The 19496-nt window shown below is 44.5% G+C and overlaps 1 protein-coding gene and 1 long non-coding RNA gene across 12 annotated transcripts in view; one reads left to right on the forward strand and one right to left on the reverse strand.

The window, feature by feature from the left end:
• Positions 1-19496, reverse strand: part of LRRC8D (leucine rich repeat containing 8 VRAC subunit D) — a 115952-nt gene that overhangs the window by 20670 nt on the left and 75786 nt on the right. The window contains exon 6 of one of the 11 annotated variants that reach the window (XM_054512755.2): positions 661-788. The exons of the other annotated variants lie outside the window; for them this stretch is intronic. The gene's annotated coding sequence lies outside the window, so the exon portion shown is untranslated. The remainder of the gene's footprint in view (positions 1-660; positions 789-19496) is intronic. 11 annotated transcript variants of the gene reach the window in all.
• LOC123859414 (uncharacterized) lies at positions 11094-12193 on the forward strand. Its single transcript, XR_006794462.3, has 3 exons — positions 11094-11231; positions 11456-11503; positions 11987-12193. It is a non-coding gene; the product is annotated as an uncharacterized LOC123859414 (long non-coding RNA).

A 19496-nucleotide genomic window follows, 5' to 3' on the forward strand; every position in this document is an offset into this window, starting at 1 on the left:
GAATGAGAGCTACAAACTGCCCTTTCCATGTATATACCCTTAACCCTGGATGACACACTTTTTTGGAAGGGGAAAGAAATAAATAAGAGGTGTTGAATCCTATTACCAACATATGGTAACTGCTAAATCTTCCAGGGTAGGTCCAGATGGGTTAAAAAAAAAAAATCACTAATTTTCTCCCAGTTTGAATTTTTTTTTAAAGGTTTTATTTATTTATTTGAGAGAGAGAGAAAGAGAGAGCACAAGCAGGGGGAACAGCAGGGAGAGAGGGAGAAGCAGGCTCCCCGCTGAGCAAGGAGCCCGATGTGGGGCTCGATCCCAGGACCCTGGGACCACAATCTGAACAGAAGGCAAGATGCTTAACTGACTGAGCCACCCAGACGCCCCTCCCTGGTTTCACTTTTAATCAACATAGTTTTTTGCTCCTATGATAAAGGCAAGTTAAGTATCCTCCAGAAACCATTCTCCCTTTCTCCTTTTTGGTTATAGACACCTGCTACCGTCACTGCTTAGTTGAGCTGGGTGGAGACTGTTGCCCAGCTAGAGGCAACATTTCCTAGCCTTATTTGCAACCAGGTATGGCCCTGTAACTGAGCTGGGCAAATAGGATGTGAGAAGTGATTGCTCACTTCCTGGTAAGCTCTGTAAAGATAAGCCCACCTGCTTTGGCCTTCCTTTTTCCTTTCTCCTGCGGGCTAGAAAATGGGGAAGCAGGCGCAAGCTCAGGAGCCACGTGCAAGGCACAGCAGAGCCGTCCGGCCAGCCGCAGGCTGCTCGCATCTGGACTGCTGCATGAGAAGGAAACGCCTTGTAAGCCATTCTATTTTGGAGTCTGTTACAGCAATTTATCTGGTACCAAAATTAGGAAAATTTTGAACACCTCAAAAATGCCTCTTAAATACAAGGATCCAGAAATAGAAAGATTTGGATAGACTCATTTGTGAGTACTTCTTTGTGGTTTCCCAGAACACAAAAGAGGGGAGGCTCTTCCAAGAGGAGGGCTCAGGGAGAGCACGACATCGTCAGATCCAAGTTAGGAAAAAGGGCAATAAGGAACCCCTGAAGGGTTTGAACAGGGAGGCGGGCAATGAGATCAGCGCTCCACTTTAGAAAGAATCTTATCCAGAGTATGGAAGTGGGACTGGAGGTAGGAAAGGCTGGAGGAGGGGAAGTGAGTGTGAAAGTTATACTAGTCAAGGTGACTTCCAGGTAAATTCAGTTTTTCAGCGTGAATAGCCAGGACCTGTGTGTAATATATTTAAGTAGAGATTACTAGGAGTCACTTGACCTACATCTCAGGGGAAGGATCCAAGATGGAATTATTCATCTGTGACTAATCAGTATATGGAAGATGAGAGTACCCAAGGGGAGTACATACGGAGAAAAAGGTCAAGGAATCGTGGGGCTCTCTACCATTTAGGGAACAAGTGGGAGAAAAGGATTCAGTGAAGGAGTGTGGGGGGCTGGTTAAGAGAAAGAAACCAAAGGTGACAAGTCAAGGAGGTTAAGGAGTAAAGAGTGACTGCTGGGTCTGCCAGTTGAGGGTCACTCAAGACCTCAGCCTAAGCACTGTCCACAAAGAAGTCTGGCTTACTGAGGGTGAGGAGTTAAGTGGGAAAGGGAATGTCTGCTTCTTGAACAATGGCTGGGGAGAAAAACAAAAGCCTGGAACAACGGCAAGAAGGGGAAGCAGGTTAGATGGAAGGGTTTACTTTTTAGGATGGGAAAGGACCAGGGAGTTAGAAGTTAAAAAGAACAGGGTGAGAGGTATAGAGATGTTTTTTATATGGCTGTCTGTTATTTGGAACATCAAGTTAAAACAGATGCACTAAACACATTTCTACAAGGAGCTCTAGCTCAAGTATGTAGCATGCTGTTATGACCAAATAAAGGTATCAAGATTAAGGAATTCATAATTCCACAGAAATTTTTTTTTTTTAAGATTTTATTTATTTATTTGACAGAGAAAGAGAGAGCACAAGTAGGCAGAGTGGCAGGCAGAGGGAGAGGGAGAGGCAGGCTCTCTGCTGAGCAGGGAGTCAGACGTGGGGCTCGATCCCAGGACCCCAGGATCATGACCTGAGCCGAAGGCAGCCGCTTAACCAACTGAGCCACCCAGGCGCCCCCCACAGAAATTCTTTTTTTTTTTCTTTTTTTCTTTTCTTTTCTTTTCTTTTTTTTAAAGATTTTATTTATTTATTTGAGAGAGAGGATGAGAGGAGAGAGAGAGCACATGAGAGGGGGGAGGGTCAGAGGGAGAAGCAGACTCCCCACTGAGCGGGGAGCCCGATATGGGACTCCATCCCGGGACTCCAGGATCATGACCTGAGCCGAAGGCAGCCGCTTAACCAACTGAGCCACCCAGGCGCCCCCACAGAAATTCTTAAACAGAGTTTGGACATATATTGTTTGCTTTTTCTCTCCAGTTAAGTCAGTAAACATTAGCCTTGCTATCCACCATATTACTTACCCAGTTGTAAAACTTTTTAAAGATTCCTTTCTGGGGAAAGTCGAAAGAGAGAAAAAAAAAAAGGTGACTTGCAAAAAATAAAAAAAAATTAAAAATATATAAAAGAATTCCACGACTCCTATAACTTTGGAAAGAAAACACAGCACACAGACATATGAGCGAGTAGCTCTGTGTATGTTCAAGTTGTCTAAACAGTATCAGGCACTCTCACCCACTGAAACTCCCTGCTAAGGTCAAGCGATTAAAAGAACTCAAGTCAGATTACACTGAAAGGAAGAAGGTGGTTAAAGAAATATTTATTATTCCTAAGCAGAGTGTTAGTGACCTAAATCAGCTCGATTTACTTCCCATTTCCTTGGCCGCAGTATGGAGGGGAAGATGGGGTGAGAAGGTGGTGGTGTGTGCTGCCCGCATCTGTGAGCGACCGGCTTGGCCGGGAGACACCATCACAGAACACGGAGACCGCCGCGCACACATGGGAGACAGAAGAAAACTGCCCCTGATAAGGAACCAACACACACTCGAGTTCATGAAATTGTCACACACACCTCCCCCCCAACGCCAAGCAGTGGCATTCCTATTCTAATTTCATGGAGAAAAAACCCTGAGGTTTAGCAAGTTTGCAATGACCAAGGTCACGCAGCTAAAATCCAGTAGACCTGGATTCAAACCCAGATCTGACTGACCCCTACCAAGCCCATACCTGCCCCTCCCCCAGCTTGTTTTAAATTAGAGATTAGCTCTAAGTCAATTAAAAATTTCCCCCCAGGGGTGCCTGGGTGGCTCAGTCGGTTGAGCGTCTGCCTTTGGCTCAGGTCATGATCCCAGGGTCCTGGGATTGAGCTCCACATCGGGCCCTCTGCTCGGCCAGGAGCCTGCTCCTCCCTCTCCCGCTCCCCCTGCTTGTGTTTCCTCTCTCGCTGTGTCTCTGTCAAATAAATAAATAAAATCTTTAAAAAAAATTTCCTCCCAAACTTAAGAATTATTAGAAGGAATGCTTAAGTAAAGGAGACACAGCCCTGGTGTTCAAAGGCTGCTTCAGGACACAAGGAGCAAAGTCTGAAAAGTGAAATGACAATTTACAACCCGACTGCCATTTAATAACAGGATTACCTCACGTCTTTATCATCATCTCAGCTTTTAAAACCACTGGCATGGATTCCAACTAATCTGATCCTTACAGACTGCTAGGAGACAAAGAAATAGTGTCAGCTTCATTTTTTAGCCAAGAAACGGCTGCAATAAGGGCAGTGGCCAGGTGAAATTTTAAGTGGAGAGCTCTGGAAGCCTCAAGCGGCGTACTCCTACTTACTAGAACAGGCTCCGACACGCGTGATGGTCTCACAATTTTACGTTTCTTCAGGAGTGGTTAACGGCGTCAGACCAAATAGTCTCTGTAAAGCCTTCTTGAAAGGTAGCTTATGAAGCTTTCCTTTTTATTCTGAATTCATTTACTATAAACTGCAACTGTACTTCATAAAGAGTTAGGTAACTCACTTGGGCCAGCCCGTTCTTGGTGCAAAATACGTACTGATGACCCAATGTGAACCCGAGCCCTGCTACAGCTGTGACTACAGGAATACCACAGGAAGGGTAAGGGACTCCAATCAGAGCTAACGTTCTTACTCGGTAGGGGGGACTGCCTGCATTCACTGTATTCTTACAATTCTACTCCGTCAAATAAAAATTTCCTTTAGCGCTCCTGGAAAGATGCACCATTGGCGCCCCTATGACGTTCTCAGTCTCTTAGACTGGGCAATGAAAAAAACTGGTATTAGAGAAAATATTTCTACCTATTACTTTTAATTCAATGATAACACAATCAAACCCAGCAAGTGACATCCTAATAATCCATACCTGGTGGCTACTTTCCATAAACCACAGCTCGTGAGCACGTAGTGTGTTTCTTAAATAACTTGGGTCTTTATTCACTATTAACATAATCACAAGGAGAAGAAAAACCAGACCTGAACTGCACAAGCGTAACTGAGAGATGGTCATACCACTGATAGAAATTACAGGCCTCCTCTGAATCAGACACTGTCCTCAATCTCACAGAGGGCTTCCTGCCCAGTAAAATCTGCCTTAATTGGTTTTCTTTCTGTTGTTGCTGTTGAAAAACAGAGAGAATGAGCCAGCCCAGGCAGCATCATGGGAATTTCAGAGACACACACACACACACACACACACACCAGGCAGCATCATGGGAATTTAACACACACACACACACACACACACCCTTTAAAGCCCAAGTGAGTACATCTAGTTTTTAAGGAAATACTAATAACAAGGAACAGGTTGAGGGTATTTTCCACTGGATTAAAAATAAAGCATTCTACCCTTTAAAAAAAAAAAAGAAATCTTAGAATTATAGAAACAGGAAGCAGCAGCTGGATTTATCGTCCTTCATTTCCTCTGAGAGTCGTAGTAAGGAACTCCCCATCGAGACAAAAGCCATGGAGGGGCAATCTCCTCCCGCCTGCACCCACAGCCACATGCTGCTGATGCCTGTCGCAACTCTGGTTGGACACTTCAAAATCAAACTGCTCACTTGATCTTTGAAAGCCTGCCGTGCCCAGGCCCTACAATTTGACAAAACGAAAAATCTGACCGGAACTGAAACACGCATATGTACCGTCCCCGGGTGCTAGCAGAGCCCAGCTACCCACCCCCACCCACCCCCCGCCCCGCAGGTCTCTCTCAGGGCTCACTCCCCTAAGGACTCTGCAGCCTAGTTCTGGTGGCTGGTGTTGGAAAGGGCAGGAGAGCCGGGCTCAGCTTCCCTCAGCCCCTTGCAACTGTGGCTGATGTTCTTTATTTCTCTCAGGTTCAGTTCTCCCATCTGTGAAATGGCAACAAGGCTGCCCAATTTCACATGGTTGTAATGGGCGGTCGCAGGGATGACGAACGCCAAAATACCTTGCAAATCACACATAAATCGCAACACCCAGAGGGACGGGGACATATGTCCTCGTAGAAGGGGTTTTATCACAAATGTTATCTTTTCGTTTGAGCCTCCAGATGATGCAGCATCAACACCAACACTGTTATCAGCACCGTTTCATAAATGAGCTAGTCTAGAAGAGCGTAATAGGAAAACCGCGTCGTAACTCCTTAGCAGCAACCAAATCATTGGAAAACATTTCTGGCAGTACATGAGACGTAAGTACTAGGCTGGGAGTTACGAAAGCTGTTCACATTTCAGGTCTGCTACTCTGGGCGAGTCCCTTAACCTCTCCAGGCAACATGATTCATCCATCTGTCACCAGGCTGGTGGGAGACAAAAATAAAATGAGACCTGACTCCAGCTCTTGAAGAACTCACTTGGAGGCAAGGGTGGGGGAGGGAAAGAAGTGACATATAAACAGATTAATTATAAAACGGTATTTACTTAAAATATGGAGTTGAGCAAAGTGCCCTGGGATCGAAAAGCAGGAAATGACTAACTTTGGGGGACTCATGGAAGAATTCCTCTCATTTGTAAACTGGGAAAAGAAGGAAATCAGACTATGTATTTATCAATGTCTCTTTTGGGGCTAACGCTCTCAGAAAACTAGGCTGAGAGCGAGCATTGGCAGTAAAAATACGCAGCACAGGGCCTCTTAGACACGTGTGCATAGGCGACACATCATTTAAAAAATAACGTAGGTGGGCGCTTGGGTGGCTCAGTCGGTTAAGCGACTGCCTTCGGCTCAGGTCATGATCCTGGAGTCCCGGGATCAAGTCCCACATCAGGCTCCCTGCTCAGCGGGGAGTCTGCTTTTCCCTCTGACCCTCCCCCCCCTCATACTCTATCCCATTCTCTCTCTCTAATAAATAAATAAAATCTTTAAAAAAAAAAATCATTAAGACTGGGCGACAGGGTGGCTTAGTTCGTTAAGCGACTGCCTTGGGCTCAGGTCATGATCCTGGAGTCCCTGGATCGAGTCCTGCATCGGGCTCCCTGCTCAGCAGGGAGTCTGCCTCTCTCTCTGACCCTCCTCCCTCTCATGCTCTCTATCTCATTCTCTCTCTCAAATAAATAAATAAAATCTTTAAAAAAAAAAAAATAACGTAGGTATCTTAAGTGCTAGGGAAGTGTACTTCAGAAATCTCTGAGCAATAAGATTTTTCAGAATATTACTCAAATACAAATAAATCATACTTGGAAGTCTGTGTAAGTGTATGGGAGCTGGGTCTATAGTTAGCCCTATTTGCACTATTGATGGGACTTAGATCTTAGAGCCAGATTACCTAGGTTAAACTCTTGACTTTACTAGTTAGTAGCTGTGTAACCAGCTAAGTTACTTGATCTCTTTGTGCTTCAGATTTGTCGTATATGAAATGGCAGTGGCGGGGGTTGGCGGAGAGGCGGGGGTCATAGTAACACCACCACCTACCTCATAGGGTTGTTAGGAGGATTAAAAGTACTATATACGTGTACTTAGAGCAGTTCTTGGCACACGATAAAGGCTGAGTTAGCTACTGTTGTGATTTGCAAAAGTATAATAATTGGTATTTTTGGACTATTCTTCTACATTACGCCTAGAAGTTTCCAATTTAGTCTCAATCCACCATTTTCATTTTTCAGAAATTTATGGAAAGTTCCATTAATCAATAAAGAAATGTTGGTTAGCTGCTTCAGAAATACATTCCCCCCAATTCTGCTTAAGTGAAACATACTAAGTATGATTTAAAAACCCACGTCCGGTGGCGGATATGAAACTAACACAGGCAATACAGGTTTACGGTGATAGAGATGTTTGCACTTCAGAAAACCGTTCGCCTTTAAAGTGACTACATGGGAGTTTTGGATGACATTTTGGAATTAGAGAAAATGAAAGAGGAAGGATGCCTATATTCCCACAGTTGTTTTTTTTTTTTTTCTATTTAGTTTTATATTTAAAACATCACTTGTAGTACTTTAAAATTATAAACATCCAGGGCGCCTAGGTGGCTCAGTCGGTTAAGCATCTGCCTTCGGCTCAGGTCATGATCCCAGGGTCCTGGGATCAAGCCCTGCATCAGGCTCCCTGCTCAGTGGGGAGTCTGCTTCTTCCTCTCCCTCTGCCTGCTACATCCCTTGCTTGTGTTCTCTCTCACTCATTCTCTCTCAAATAAATAAATAAAATCTTTAAAAAATAATTATAAACATTCAAAGTCATATTAAAAAATGCTAATTTAACCACCCACTGAAAAATATAAGCATTTAAATAACAAAGTTTTTTTCATTTTTCTCACTGAATTCACCCAAAATTTCAGGAAATTATTTGGGCTGGTAACAGTATTTTATCATTATTATATGGTAGCCATCAGCTGAAATGGATTGTATCCAGATAAAATTAAACTTCTATAAATCAAACTGCCATGTTTTAATTGGCAGCATTAGCAACACTCACCAAACCAGAAGATTCTGCATTTAATATTTAATATATTAAACATCATTATTTCATTGGCTCTCAACCAACATCAATACTTACTGACTGACTCTTGGGGCCTGTGATTTTCATCTTAGTCAATAATGCTGAGGCTCAGGCCTCAAAATTAATCATTAAAACTTGCTGCTACAAAAAGTGTTCACTAGAACCCCAAAAGAATAAAGAGAGAGGCATGGTATTTATCATACTCTTATGTTCTGTAAAGAATGGGTTACTTTTTCTCAATACAAAACATTGTATTTTGTAATGTTTTGTGACTCTACTTAATGCTTTATAATATATCCACAGGAAATGAAGCAAAATACTTCAAGCTATAATTTACTCTGATTCAAATATATGTTAGGCACATTTGGGGAAGGGTTTTATGAAGAGTAAGGTACAACTTCTTAAGGCAAACTGAGGAAAATTATTTCCCTAATTTTATAGGTGGAAAAAAAAAAAAAGCTTAGAAATGTTAGGTAACATCCTCATAAAGTCACAGAGCTAAAAACTGATAGACCAGGGGGTGGCTCAGCTGGTTGAGCATCTGACTCTTGATTTCAGCTCAGGGCATGATCTCAGGGTCATGAGATGGAGCCTCGCACTGGGCTCAGAGCTCAGCATGGAGTCTGCTTGAGATTCTCTCTCTCCCTTCTTCTGCCCCTCCCCCGACTCACTTGCTCTCAGTCTCAAATAAACAAACAAACAAATAAAATCTTAACCTCCCCGCCAAAAACCCACAAAAACCCCAAAACCAAACTGATAGACCAGGAAGCAAAACTAAACTTAAACACACAAACACACACACTTTTTCGTAGGTTGTCCAGGTAATCATTTTAGAAACATATAAGGAAGGCATTCAAATGTTTCTTACCGAGGGTACTAGATGAATCTACTTAATTCTACTAATCAATGACATAAAATCAACTTAACAGTGCTTTGTGGACATATGGTCAAAAAGTTAGGAATAATTTAGGTCCCCTGTAAGGTTAAAAGGCCACTTTCTCAACTAACCAATCCTTATAATCAGAATTAACTAAAAATTAAAAACAAAAAGTACAGTGATATTTTAATAATTTTATAGAAAAGGTTTAAGATAGTGTTCAACAGGGGCGCCCGGGTGACTCAGTCAGTTAGGCATCTCCTTCGGCTCCAGTCATGATCCCAAGGTACTGGGATTAAGCCCCGAGTTGGGCTCCCTGCTCAGTGGGGAGTCTGCTTCTCCCTCTCCCTCTGCCCCTCCCCCCTGCTTGTGCTCTCTCTTGCAAATAAATAAATAAAAATCTTTAAGAAAAAAGATAGCATTCAACATTCAAATAATTCAGTGCCATTTATTAAGTTTCACTTAGAAGATTCTTTCATCCTTTCTTTTATCTGCCTAATTATACTGTGTGACGTTCTAGTATATTTGGTGCAATGATTTAGAACTCCTAGATTACCTGAGGGCCACAAACTATTCCAATTAGCAGGTTTCCAGACTACCCTGCCTTTTACTGTTTTGTAATAAAAACATAATGCAACTAGTTTATGTACCAGGACAGCTATTACTGTAGGCTCATACAAAAGAGAATTTAACAGTTAATCCTTCTAAGACAGCTTTATGATAAAGGTGACTAAAAATATCAGGTTGTTCTAGGAGAAACTATATTGAGTGTTGATCCCATTTTCCCAAAACAGTGAATTCTTTGGGTACCCCAAGTTCTATTTCTAGAAGCGATAGGAAAGTTCTGGTAGGACTCTAGTTCTGACACTGACTAGCTATTGGATCCTACCAATCTCTAGGTCTTAGGTTCTCCATCTGTAAAACAGTAAGACTGTATTAGATTGTCCCTTCCTGACATAAAAATTTAAGATTCAGTTCACACTTAAAATCCAAACTCAAATATATCCTTCCACAGAAGCCATCTGCCTCCCATTCTCACCCCGAGGCATAGTCAGCTGCTCAGGGAAGCTGAGTCCCCACACTACTTTATTCACTGTTCATTAGGGTAATCATTAGTATATAATTATTTGTTTGGCCAAGAGAGTGTAAGTTATTCCAGAGAAGAAACTATGTCTTATTGATCTTTGTATATCTATCATATAACAGGTTCTAATTGCTTGGTATACAAAAGAGCCTTACCATTTTTCCCTCCTCCATTCCTCTTCTATATGATGGGCATGAATCTATGTCATGCTCATTTTTTAAAAAAAGATTTTATTTATTTATTTGGGAGAGAGAGTGTGTGAGAGAGAGAAAGAGAGAGAGCAGGAGCGGGGGGGGGGGGTGATTAGAGGGAGAAGCAGACTCCCCGCTGAGCAGGGAGCCCGACGTGGGACTCGATCCCAGGACCCTGGGATCATGACCTGAGCCAAAGGCAGACGCTTAACCGACTGAGCCACCCAGGCGCCCTGTTGTGCTCATTTTTAATGATTCAATTGTTCAGAAGAAAAAATGATCTCAAAAGAGTAGTGACTGATTCAGGGCTGGAAAAGACTTAGACACCTGAAGATAAGCAGAAGAAAAAAAAGTTTAGGAAAGATTAATAAACATTTTTAATGGGGTGCTGTAAGTTAAAGCGTGAGGTTACCGCAGGCGAGGGCACAGAAAAAAAAAAAGGGAAGCAAAAATATATGTTTTTTGGCCTGGAAGGGTTTAGCTTTCAAGTTCCCAAACAAAATTTCATGTAGTACTTGTCGGTTCTCTGGTATTTATTTTTCTTGTTCATGCACATCCCTGGCGGTTAGCAACAAAAGGGAGTGAAGGTTGCTGGTACTGGTGCATAAAGGCTCGGGAGAAGACAGGAAGCCAAGCACCTGAAGGATGGCCAAGAAGCCCTTCGGGACCCTTTGCTGGCAGCTCACAATAGACCCTCTTCAGGAACAAATGCTGACAGGTTTGCATGGAGGAGACTGAGTGACCCACTCTTTCGCGTGTTTTTCTAAAGTAACACCCAAATCAAGATGAGCTGGGGTACGTACTACGAACCCAGATTCCTGGGCTCTACCAAGATCTATCCCTTTCTACATGAGCACCCCCTCCCCCGCCCCCATCTGTGAAAGAGTCTCTGAGAGGCTGAAATACAATGAGAAGTAAAGCAAACTCAATGCAGCTTGGGACTCTTACCAACAAGGCTGAGCTGAGATGACTCAGCAGGTTAGAGCGTGACCCTTTACTTCTGGACTCATTATTCTGGTTCTCATCCAGTGGCTACTACAAATGCGCAGGCACGGATTGGTCTTACTCCAGAGCCCATCTGAGAACAACATGGAACGGCTAACACGGCTCTCGGCACGACACACGGGCAGCTCTTCCTGAAGAAAGCCAGCCCCGGGTCCTGGTGGACAACCAGCTCCCAGAAGTCTGGCTGAGAACTAACAAAAAGGTCATGGTCCACCTTAAATTCTGCAAAATTCTATACTTTAGAATGGCACAGAAGTTGGGGAAAGTAGAAAAGACAAGTTGGGTGGGAGGCGGGATTGTGGGGTTGTCAGTGATGCACTACAAATCAATGCCCAAAGCTATGAAATTAATCATGGTAATAATAATAATTAATAATAATAAAAATAGTAAAACTCCTTCCAATGATTATTTTTTTCTATTCTTCAGCAGCTGCAATGCACTTGCTTCTATTCGAGCTGAGCACTGCGACACAAGGTACTTTGTCTCCTGCTTGTTCACCTCTGGGCTAAGTTATATACACCACCAGATATATGTAAGGCAATACGGTTTGGAGGAATTAGTCCTCTCACTATTGTTTTTGTCAAATGAGAATTATTTTTTTAAAGCCTGAAAGTGGTGCTTGAAAGAAGCTTCAGGTGTAGGAAGGGATCAGAAGTAAAAAGGGATGGGGACCACATAAAATGTGCCCCGACTCCACAATTAAAGCTCTAGCTGAAGGGTGAAGAAGCGCAAAGAAGGGCAATCTCAGGTTCAATCACACTGACAGGATGCCTTATCTCCCTTCCTCACCAAGTGTCCCTGGGGAGCAGGGACAGGTCTAATCTACCCTTGGAGACACCAAGGCAGGTGTCGCAAAAGGACTTTTATTTACTCTTCTCAAAATTCCCCACAATAACAAATCAGGCCTCTCCACCTTCTCCTTCCCCCCTCCTCCCTTTGGGATCTGCCTGCCTGCAGAGATGATGCATTCTGGACTCCTCTCCTGCTGGCTTCCGCTGTCCTGCTCTGCCCAGGAAAGAGTCGGTGGTCTGTCTAACTCAAGGATGAAATTTCAAAAGGCCCACTTGGCTGCAGACCCAAAGCTACGTTCTCCAAAAAGTATTTTCATTAATAAAGCTGGCATCTTGCTGTCCATCAGCCTGACTCCTTTATCTTTTTCAGTGGGTTTTTAATTTGGGCAATGGAGGAGGGGTTATTTCTGGGTCCCCTCAAACCTCAAGAGTGGGTAGGTCACCTTGCTTTGTCTATGGTATAGTTTTTAGCAACTATTTATTGAAGATGTATGTACAAAATCGCGGTGAGAAGGAAGTGAAAATAATCTATCTGGTCTTATTTGTTCGTGGGTGGTTCTATGGCCATATCCCATCCCACCAGTTTCTTGGGAAGGTAGTCCAAAACATGGTATCCAAATTTGTGTGAAATCTTGGAGGAAAACCATTCACCTAAAATATATTCAAAAGAGAAACAGCTCAATCAAACATATTATTGATGACTTAGCACATGGGAATAGGTTTCTGACCTATGAGGATCAGTTGAACCACCTGGAAACTTTCTTCCAAGTATTTTACAAGCCAAATGACAAAGGTGAAAACTTAACCCTTAGTATGATTTCTAGAGCCTTGACAAGCAAAGATACCAGACAGCTAACAAAGTGATTTTATTTTACATTTTTTAAAAAGATTTTATTTATTTGTCAGAGAGAGAGAGAGACTGAGAGCACAAGCAGGGGAAGTGGCAGGCAGAGGGAGAAGCAGACTCCCTGCTGAGCAAGGAGCCCGATGTGGGACTCGATCCCAGGACCCTGAGATCGTGACCTGAGCCGAAGGCAGGCGCTTAACCGACTGAGCCACCCAGGTGTCCCAACAAAGTGATTTTTAACATGTGTCATGACTGCAATGCATCTCTACAACCACCCTGTGAACTAAGTATTATTCTCAACCTCAAGTTGGGGGAGAAAACTATGTTCACAAGTGGTTCACCTCGATGCCCACGATTACTCAGCTAATTAATGTTGGCAGCACTGAGACCCAAACCCAGGTCTTCTGATGGTAAAACCTAAATGCTTTTTACAATGTCATGATGCTGGAACCGGGACGCTAGGGTGTCTACACCCTCCTGTGCAGTTTTCCGGAGACCTGGGCAGCAAAAACCAAAAGTAACCTGGAGCAGACAGAAGAACAAGCTAGCTCACTGAGGTTAGATTTCCCTGACCTTCTGTATTCCTTCTTAGTCCTTTTAAGGAAGAAAAGTAAGTGAACTCATTTCATTTTATTTCCTTCCTTCCTTCCCTTCTCTAGGCCTGACCCATAGAGACACAGCCCAGGAACCAGACCAGTGGGAAGATGATATCTCTAAAAACAGTTTCACATCTGTTAAATTATAGGATGCTCCATTAATTCCAAAGAGAAGCCGAGGGTCCAACTTTCTCAAATTCCCCAGTGGTCAGATGGTCATTACCATCTGTGATGAAAACCGCAGCTGAGCCTGGGGACTCTTGAAAGAGCCAAGCTAAGGGTGAAATGCTCTTGGCTTTGAAGGAAGCATGGGGGAGGAGGATAAGAGAGCTCCTCCAGAGTGCGCCAAAAGACATCTCTCTCTGTTTACATCCTGTCCCCTCACTTGAATTCTCGAGACCCCACCTTCTTTGGTTTGTCCTTAGAAAAACAGCAACAGGCTTGAGTCCTGAGAAGGGGGAAGTTGGGTGGTCTCAGACTAAACTGGGAATTCCAGGATGATAATTACTCTTAAGGACAAAAACAATGAGTAACTGGAGCCTCCCAAGCCACTAAATAAATAAATGACCAGTGGATGTCAGATACCAGAGTTATTAAGATGATCTTAAAAGTATACTTATGTTTGGAAGAAATCAATTCAGAGGCAACTATAAAATTTCTGGGCTCAGTCCGAGGCATCAAATTAGTCTTCAGGGGCGCCTGGGTGGCTCAGTCGGTTGAGCGTCTGCCTTTGGCTCAGGTCATGATCTCAGGGTCCTGGGATCGAGCATCAGGCTCCCTGCTAGCAGGGAGCCTGCTTCTTCCTCTCCCTCTGCCCCTCACCCCTGCTCGTTCTCTCTCAAATAAATACATAAACTCTTAAAAAAAAATTAGTCCTCAGAACTCCATTCAAGGGAAGTAGCAGATTGAAATGTTCATAAAGTAAGAAACTCCTTTTTAGGAGTCATGGTTATCACCACTATTACGAATGTCAGCAAACACCCCCAAAAGTCAGTGGTGGTAAAGAAGCAGAGGAAACAATATTTAGCTTTTGGAAGGAAACCCTCTTTTTTAAAAAAAATCAATAAACAACACCAGAATGCTGAAAAGACACATTTCAATGTGTGTAATTGTGCTTGCATGGAGAGTGAGAGGTAAGATACCTAATACCAGCCTTTCTGGCTAATCCTGCCATTTCCCTCAGTGGTGAGAACAATGTCACCTGAGTGGAAATTACACTTGGCAATGTGAGACTGTGTACGTCATTGAAAAAGCATCCCTATCAGACTTTTGTTTTGATCAGATATAGGGTAAAACAAAAACAAAAACAAAACAAAACAAAACAAAACCACAAAGAGGAGAATGAAAAAAACATGGCATTACAGAGAAAAGATACTATCTAATATATTTAAGAGGAAGCTCTTTCTTGTCAACAGTTCAAACCAGCTTCAACTTGACGGAAAGAAACTCAGTATCAGTTCTTCTCCTCAAACACAAAGCACTACCACTTTCCCCATGCTGTTCCCAGCCCACCAGACCTCCCCAGCTCCTCCTCCTTTGAATACATAGCACAGTGTCATGGTTAAGAGCAGGGCTCAGAAAAATCCCACCGCAAGAGTAAAAATTCTGGCTCTGCCATTTATTAGCTGTGTGACCTTCAGGGTGGTTACTTAACATCTCTGTCCCTCCCTTTCCCTCATCAGTGAGATGGAAAAAACAGCACTCATCTGAGGCTGTGGTGAGGAGTTAATGAATCCGGACCACAACACTCTAGCACGGTGCCTGGCACACTGTAAGCACTCTAAACATCTACCTTTGATAGTGACAGTAGTGACGGCAACAATGACAATAAGGACATGTGCTTAACCAGACTGTGGAGAAAGCAAGGACCTGGGGGACCCCACAGGTCCCCCAGGCAGCCACATGGAGAGTCCACTAGAAAAAAAGCCCTCTTATTCTGTGGTCCCAGGGGACTCAACTTGACTCTTCTTCTCAGTGGTTCCAGTGGCTTATCAGAAGGAGCAGGCTCAAAGGACCAAAGCCAGGGCAGGAGAGATATGGAAGAACAGAGACAGAGTGCTTGAGTCTGGAAGAAACTAGTTTGGGGCAGCTCTGAGAAGACGTAGCAGCCAACAGTTGACATCATGGGATTTAGAACTTAGAAAGAAAGTAACAGGCCAGATAGGCACATTTTGTTAATATGGCAAAACTCTCCACCACCTTTCCTTCAAGGTCCCTTCGGCGGGGAGCATCTTCCAGAAACTGCTCTGTCTCTAAGTTCCTATAGCACTCCTTCACATTTTTATGGCTACTTTTTCCATGTAATTGTTCTGGAGCATAACTCATGTCTCAATTTGACTGTAATTTCTGGAAGGAGGTATGTGTGTGGCTTATGGTCTTGCATCTCTCTTCCTGGCCTATGTCTGTCCCAAGGCCGAACTCCCACTGTGGACATTTTCACCTGGGAAGTACACAGTGCAGTGGAAGGCTCTGAGTGAGCAGGTGCTACAGAAATACCTGTTACAATACTAAAATAAGCGCACACGTGGCTAGTCCAGAGAAAAGGGCAAGGAGCAAAGCAGTGTGCTTTTGCCTTTACCTCTCTGAGGCTTTCGTGCAAAGGCTGAGTCCCGGAAGTTTAGCGGTAGATTAAGCCTTCAGTGATCCTAAATACTGAAAAGATTAGAGTTCCCCCAAGTAGAATTTAAATTAAAATGATAAACCATAAAATACTAAGGAAGTCCAGCAAAAGTCTGCTTTTCCTCCATGATGGTCACTTTGATATATATATATTTTTAAAGCAGTGAATATCAAATTCTTTTTTTTTTTTTTTTTAAAGATTTTATTTGACAGAGAGCAGCAGTGAGAGACGGAACACAAGCAGGGGGAGTGGGAGAAGCAGGCTTCCCACGGAGCAGGGAGCCCGACGTGGGGCTCGATCCCAGAACCCTGGGACCATGACCTGAGCCGAAGGCAGACGCTTAACGACTGAGCCACCCAGGCGCCCCAATATCAAATTCTTTTGAAAACATTTCCTAGTGGTGTCTTTGCTTTGCAGGTTCCCTAAACGCATGTTTCACCTGCCTACCTGGTAATCTAGCCCCACCTGGGCACCAAAGGATTCCCTCCAGACACTGAGAGGCAGGCCTGAAAGAAGGGAGTCGGGCAAGGGCAGGTGGGTAGAGAAGGAAGAGTGAAGAAGACAGTGGGAACCGAAGAGATGGCAGCTGAAAATGGGGCAACGACGCAGCTCGAGGGAGGTTTGCCACTTCGATTCCTGCCAGCTTCGATCTAGAGAGAACTGCAGCGATCCTTCTCCTTTTGTGGGACAGAAGTTACAACCCACTGGTGACAACCTACTCAAGGCCAAAGCTGCCAGTGTGGGGGCAGAGCAGGAACCGGAATGCGGGTCTCCCGCTGCCTCCCGGGAGCCCTTCCCACTTAGTAGAGCCCCTCCTCTGGACGCCCACAGGCGCCAGGGGTTGGGGCTCAGACAGGCAGCTCAGAACTCAAGCCGCCATGAAAAAGCGCTGCGGTCTGCCCCCCCCCCCCCCCCCCCCCCCCGCCGCCTCAACGCCACGTGTTGTTGACAGTCAACGGAAGAGGCAAGAGAGAGTAGGCCCCCGGTTATCACATTCTTCTGATGAAGCCATTTGCCCTTCTGACAGGATTCCCTGTACTAGAAATGCATGGGCACAATCTGTTCCCCAGCCAGGAGGAAGTCTGGCTGGATGGGGCCCAGGCTTGACAACGGAGGGCATGAGAGCACACAGCACAAGAACTGGTCACCATTTACATTCCTGGTGCCCCTATTGCCTCCATTGGCCATTGCCGAAGAAATGAAATCACTGCTGGATGCACGGCTTTGTGGGTTTCGCGATTCCCGAGGGAGTACAACTGTGAAGGACGCAGGGTGAGGATAGGACATGTAAACCAGATGAGGGGGCTGCTTTAAGAACAGTCTTGAAAGGGATAGTGTTGTGGTTTTGCTGGCTATAAAATTGGGGCAGACACAGAAAATTACTGCGAGGCTCAACAGATGCTCTTGCTAACTAAGTGCTCTGCATGGCTTGTAGACCATCCCTCAGTTTAATCACAATTCAGACCTCCTGAGCTATAAAAGCTTTCTTTATGAAAACCGGCCTGCTTCCTCTGAGAGAGACTTTCTGTAAGTACCACTATGCTGCAATGCCCACCTCAAGTGTTAAACATATACGTGGCACCTGACCTGGACAAAGCGTTCTTTTTAATCTTGGGGTTTTGCTGATGTGCATAAATCACTCAGCCTCGTTCCTGTTCCATATCCCAGACACCTACACAAAATCAGGCAAATGAGGAGGAAAACAAATGACTACATCTCTTGCCTTCTTTCTTCCTTTGAACCCTCTCAAAGCACTCTGTGTAATAAAAAGGTCATTTCTCCCTAGGGAAAGCAAACGAGAACTGAATAAAACACTTATGACCCCCTCCTCGGTCCCCATCTACACACCTCTGCCACTCTGGTCCCTCTGCCGGGAATATCGAGCTTTCTCGGACTCACCTTGACTTCCCCTTTGTCGCCCATCAGCACCTGTGGGAAGCCTTCCCGAAATCTCTATGCCAGTACCCTATTCCTTCTAATCCTTCTTTGAGGCTCTCAGAGCATCCTGTGCGTTTTGGAGCCTGCGCACCCTTTTACAATTACCTGGCTTTGAATCTACCTTCTTGACGGAGCTGTAAGATTCTCCAGGGCAGGGATCGTTACTTATGCAGGCTTGTTTCCCCAAGGACGAGTAACAGCACCTGGTACACAGCAAGAGTGCAATACATGACGCCATTGTGAGGCATTGTCACACAGTCTTTAACTGGATTCTTAAAGTGACACTCAGGCAGGAATTACTAGTCTCATTTTACAAAGAAGCTGAGGTGCAGAAGCGTTTTTATAGGCTCCCCAAGGCCACCAGTTCTGGTACCTTCCGGCTCCTGGCTAGATTTGCGCGGGACCACACTATAATCAGTTAACGATACAAGCTCTATATAGAAGATAAAAGAGAAAGCACTGATCCTCTGATGTAGGCATACATGTAGTGACCTGTACACTTGAAGAAGAGATACAGAACGTTCAAATATGGATAAAATCATTGTTCTGAAAGCAGGAACACTGATCAGATCCGGAGATGGAACTCACACTTACTCTTTTCTTGAGGACCTTTCTATCCTCCAGCTCTGCAGAAATGTCTGGTGGATGTGAATTAGAGACAGACGAAAGTGCATCTGATTAAAAGGTCATGAGACAAACCGTCGCTGGTTAAACTGCCAAGGGGGCCTCCGACATCTTGAAAGAGCTGGACGTAGGTCGGCAGCAGCAGATAGAAGGCGGCTGGATGTGGCTGAGTCACCATTAGGGCTCAGAGGAGCAACTATAGGTAGAACTGTGGCTGCTGGTGGGACGGGGCTGGTTTGGGTCTTTGACCCTTCATAAATAACCCTTTTAAAGGCACCTGAAACCCTCCTCGGCTGAGGAAAGCAGTTTCAGCACAACTGTACCCTAGAAAAATGTGAGGGAGCCTCTAAAGTGTGCTCAAGGCCGGGCCCCAAGCACAGAAGTGCTGACTTGTCAGGCTGGCCTCAGCGGGTGGGCCTCATATCTGCATCAGAAGTGTTGAAAAGCTCCTCTGCAGGAGCGCCTGGGTGGCTCAGTCGGTTAAGCATTTGACTCTCGGTTTTGGCTCAGGTCCTGATCTCAGGGTCGTGAGATGTGATCTCAGGGTTGTGAGATCAAGCCCTGTGCTGGGCTCTGCGCTTGGTGCAGAGTCGGCCTAAAACTCTCTCTTCCTCTCCTTCTGCCCCTCCCTGCCACACTCTCTCTTTCTTAAAAATAAATACATCTTAAAAAAACAAAACAAAACAAAAAACTCCTCTGCAGTTCTAGTGCACAAAGTGAAGATGACAAGCTCAACTAAAACGTCTTCTGGGCCCTTCCTTTTTCATGCATCCATCAAAGTTTAAAACACTGAAGTGAACAGCTAGCTGTTCAGCACTCTGGGGATACTGAAACCATTTGTGCATTACTTAAAATCAACAGAACATTCCTCTACTATAGCCCTGACTGAAAAGTTTTCCAGCCTCTTCTACTCAAACATTTTCAATGACAGGAAACTTTCTACCTTAAAAGGCACTTTGGAATTATATGCTTAGAACAGGTGAATGTATGGGACGCCTGGCTGGCTCAGTCTGTTAAGCGGCTGCCTTTGGCCCAGGTCATGATCCCGGGG

Source organism: Mirounga angustirostris, unplaced genomic scaffold (assembly GCF_029215605.1).
Source record: "Mirounga angustirostris isolate CCGP_5_RB_7025 unplaced genomic scaffold, mMirAng1.0.hap1 SCAF_4, whole genome shotgun sequence".
Lineage (NCBI taxonomy): Eukaryota > Metazoa > Chordata > Mammalia > Carnivora > Phocidae > Mirounga > Mirounga angustirostris.